The sequence below is a fragment of the Zingiber officinale genome, chromosome 1A (genome assembly GCF_018446385.1).
Source record: "Zingiber officinale cultivar Zhangliang chromosome 1A, Zo_v1.1, whole genome shotgun sequence".
NCBI classification, from domain to species: domain Eukaryota; kingdom Viridiplantae; phylum Streptophyta; class Magnoliopsida; order Zingiberales; family Zingiberaceae; genus Zingiber; species Zingiber officinale.
In genome coordinates, this window is record NC_055987.1 from 144,064,303 (window position 1) to 144,069,206 (window position 4,904).

At 36.8% G+C, this 4,904-nt stretch overlaps 1 pseudogene; it reads left to right on the top strand.

Annotated features, from left to right (window-relative positions):
- Positions 1–1,591: 1,591 nt before the first annotated feature.
- LOC122039223 lies at positions 1,592–1,763 on the top strand (annotated as a pseudogene).
- Positions 1,764–4,904: the final 3,141 nt, after the last annotated feature.

Below are 4,904 nucleotides of genomic sequence, written 5' to 3' on the forward strand. Positions count from 1 at the left end.
CGTCCCGAGAAATTTAGAACAACTCATATGGCATGTACTATTTCATGACCTATCATTATTTAAATGAAGGAAAAGAACAACAAGACTTGTCGATTGACTAGTACGGTTGTAAATGAGTTGAACTTTAGGGTATTCAAAATTGTTTAATAAGATAATTGAGCCGAGCTTGAAATGAACCAAACTTTTGAAATGATTGTTCAAGTTTGGCTTGGTTTATTTTTTTACGAGTTTAAATTTGTTTGAAACTTGGTTTGAGCTTGATTCGTTTAGGTGTTATTGAGCTCTCAATTCAAGCTTGGCTTAATCTTGGTTCAAGCTTGGCTTGAGCTGGGTTCAAGCTTGGCTTGAGCTGGGTTCAAGCTTGGTTCGTTTAATTTAGATATTATCGAGCTCTAAATTCAAGTTTGTTTGATTGTTTGAAACTTTTAGTTGTTTGATTAGCTATTGAGCTTGATAATTTAAATTAATTTTATTTTATTATTTATTTAGTATATTGAAAAAAAAAATTATTAATGAATATGGTTCGTGAACATTGTTCACGAACGTTATTCATTAACATTATTCGCGAATGTTGTTCGCAAATATTAACGAGTTCAACACATATGTGTTCAAATTTTTTTGTTTAATTTAATCAATTGTTCAAACTTATTTTTTAATTAATTTTATGTATATTGAATGAACATAAATAAACTTTTATCAAGTCGAATATCAAACTTATTCACAAATGTTTAATTGACCAGATTGAATCGAAGTAGAGTAGAAAATATGAAGAAAGCAAATATTAGAAAAAAAAAACTTAAAGAATTGATTATTAATATTATTCGATTGAAATACTATGTGCAGGTAATCAAGAGGAAGACATGCATGAATGAGGCAAAGAGGAAGACATGCATGAATGAGGCAAAATAACGGCGACCAAGTAATGAGCATACGAAGTCAACTTATGCTCTTCATAAATTTGCACTTAAAAAAAGTTCGTTCTGCCCGCAAGGAAACTTCCTCACAATGTGTTTATATGCTTTGAATGTTCTCAAGAATGAAACATAAGAGAATCTGTTTTTAGATAATTAAGCATAAGTGAATCATTGACAATAAAAAAGGGAACTTTTATCATTAATTTTCATGGAAGAAGATTGGCTTTGCTTAGCTTATAGACATTGTTCGTGCTTTCGAAAGCTAGCGAGGGTAAAGATGGTGAGTAAAGGTTTATTAAAACATGCATGTATTATCTTGTTTGTTTGGAAAGAAAGGGCAGAAATCAAGATTAAATATATAAAAATATAAAAATATTTTCTCTTTAAAAATAAATTAAGTTAAATTAATAAAAATAATATTAATATATATTAATAGAAAAAATTTACTATTTAATTAAAAATCTGGATCCTTTAATCATTAATTTTAGTGAACTCAAAAATTAAATTAAGTTAATGTCTTTTTTTCTTGTCACATTGAAAATAATTTTAAAATTTATTAGTAATTTTATGTAGTTATTTTTTATATAAAAAAATATATACTATCATGATTCTCTTTAGTCTCACATCTTAAGCGGAGAATTTTCTATAAATACTTTGGACCAACAATGTTAAAAATTATATCTTTCTCAGTCTTTTTCCTAAGATCAAGTGTAGTATATGTTCTTATTAGTTTAATATCTGATATAAATAATTAAATTAATTTTTTACGAGGGAGAGTACATTACAGTAGTTTGTTGTGGGGTTCTCGATACTACAGACTCGTGTGCGTCCTGACTCGAGACACCTCAATTAATTTTTTTTTTTTTTTTTTTTACATTTCCTAAATTTAAAACTCCAAATACATATATTATACCTCATAAGTACCTAATTTCTTTTATTTTTTATAATTTTTTAACTTAATACTATCATTCAACCCCTAAACCCTAAAGGTCAAATTTAATTGACTTAACTCCAAAGCTAAAATAAAAAATAAAAAATATTATTAGGCATCCTAAATATACCCTGTGAGCATCTAAAATTTTTTTAGCTTAAATACTATAACTCAATCTCTAAACCTTAAGGGTGCGTTTGGTTAAAGGTTATCCTTAATGACCTTGGTTATCCATCTAAAGTTTTCAACGAAAATCTTATTTGGTTTAGGTAATCGATGATTCCCGAGTAATGTCCCATACCCTACACGTTAACGAAATTTTTTTACCCAAAATATCTTCGAATAAGAGAAAAATGTGATAAAAAGGAAAATATAAAGAAAAAAATTAAAATTTAAAATTAAAAAATGGGGAAAAACATAAAAATAGAAAAAATAGAAAAAATGTAAAAAAAAATTAAAAAATATAAAAAATAATTAAAAATGTAAAAAAATATAAACACCGATCCGGCGGTAAGAACAGGGGACCCTCGTTGTAAGGGGTCAACGCCACGTGGAAGTCAAAGAGCCGGGCGGTCCATCGAAGAAGGTCGGACCAACTACTCCGACCGGAGAAAGGGGTCTGACCCACCGGGCGGCCGCCTGGTGTTTAGCCGATGGCAAAAGGCACCCCTATGGAAGTCGGGGTTCCGGCGCTCATTGAGCAAGACCGTAGGGCCGAGCGGACCTCACGCTCGGCCGAAGACATGAAGCATACTGCTAACAGTCGCCACAAAACACATTACCGATAATTTCTCGAGTGGACCATCATATATGACCGGTCGGACAGAAGGTGGACGTGGGCCGGTCGGATGCCCGGCAGGAGTTCGGGGAAAAAGACAAGGGACATCTTCTGACAGCTGGCATGCTTCGTAATATGGTCATACTCCAAATCATGTGACAGGGGGTTCCGCTGTCCCATCGAGGACATGCTTGGACTGTAGCAGTATGGGTCAGGTAAGCTCACTGACAAGCCCTTACTGGGGTATGGGCTACGGACACGTGTACACCTCGATATGTGTGCACTCGCTTCTCTGCTGTCCTATATAAAGGCCCTCATCCTTCGCCGGAGGTATGCGTTCTAATTTTTCGAGAGCCACTTGTCACTGCTTGCTTGCCTGACTTGAGCGTCGGAGGGTCGCCGCCGAGAACCCCTTCCCGGCCCGACTTCTGTGCAGGTTCGCCGGAGCTTCGTGCAACCAGTCGAAGATCCCCACCAACAGCCGGGGAGCGCCACGTGCCCAGCGTCTATTGGTTCAGCATTCGGACAGGATCAAACACATAAAAAAATAAAATAAAATAAAAAAGGTAAAAAAAATATTTTAAAAACTTTTAAAAAATACTCATAAAAATAAAGACAAACGTGAAAAAGTAAAAAATAAAAAAAACGTAGAGCTTAAATAATAATAATAATAATATGGTTGGTTGACAAACGTGAAAAAGTAAAAAATAAAAAAAAACGTAGAGTTTAAATAATAATAATAATAATATGGTTGGTTTTGTAACTAAGGGTAATATAGTAAAATATTAAACTAGGTTATCTATTAAAACCTTTAAATAAATAAATTTTTGTTGCATTACCTATGTTGAACCAAACAACATTTGGTCATGTTTTATTTTTCAAAACCTTGGGTATGTAATTACTTGGTAATCACATAACCAATGTTATACATGATAACTTAAACCAACACACCCTAAAGATAAAATCTAATTGACTTAACAAGAGCTGAAAAAAAATAAACAAAAAAAAATACTAGATTGAATGGAGACGCTTGGAATGTAAAAAAATAAAAAATTGACAAAGACGCATCCAATGCATTATATTAATATATTTGGGATTTATATAAGAAAATATTAATTTTTTAAATTTAAAATTAAAATAATAAAAAAAATACCGTTGATGTCCTGCACGCGCTGTCGTGTACGATGTGACGTGCAAGATATATATATATATATATATATATATATATATATATATATATATATATATATATATATATATATATATAAGGTTTATGATCCTGTCCGAATCGTCGAACCAAAGGACGCTGGGCACGTGGCGCACTCCTAGTCGAGGGTGTAGGCCTCCGTCTGGTCGCACGAATCTCCGGCGAACCTGCACAGAAGTCGGGCCGGGAAGGGGTTCTCGGCGGCGACCCTCCGACGCTCAAGTCAGGTAAGCAGACAGCAAAAGGTGGCTCCAAAGCTTGTAGAATGCGTCCCTCCGGCGAAGTAAGAGGATCTTTATATAGAGCGGTGAAAGAACTAATGCACGTCCACCGAGGAGCATACGTGTCCGCAGCCCATACCTCGGTATGTACCTGTCAGAGAGCTTACCTGACACCATACTGCTACAGTTCAATCACGTCTTCGATGGGACAACAGAACACCTTGTTGTCAGACCTAGAGTATGGCCTAGCCATAGGACTTGACGGCTGTCAGAAGATGTTCCTATCCTTCATCCACCGCCCGGCCGGGATGTCCGTCTGGACAGTCGTTCGTCCGGACGGCTTTAATTCCCTGTGCCGGCCGGCCGGAGCACCCATTATATCCTGCCTTCTCTTAGGCCTTCCGCTCGGTCATTATTTACTATTTCATTGAGCGTCGGAACCCCGACCCCTGTCAGGGCGTCTTTCACTATTAGACGTTTACGGGCAGGCCGATCGGCCTGCTCTTTTTTCATGCGCCCGGTCGGCTCACCCTTCTTCGACGGACCACCTGGCCCTTTGACCTCCATGTGGCGCTGACCCCTCGTTAGGAGGTCCCGGGCTCTTACCACCGGATCACTTGCCTTCCCCTCGAGTCTAGTCGAAGGAGGAGAAGTCCGACTGACTGGACTGCCGATCTGATTGAGCAATGATTGCTGCATTGGGCCGCTCGGCCAGGCGTAAGGATGCTCATCCGTTCGGCGGTATCTTGTCCATGCCTTGTGTTTTCTTGGCATCCATGTCCGATGCTCTCCCCTATTACCCATCACATACGCTGCGCACGGTAAGGGGAGTTCATTAAATGCGGCCAATATC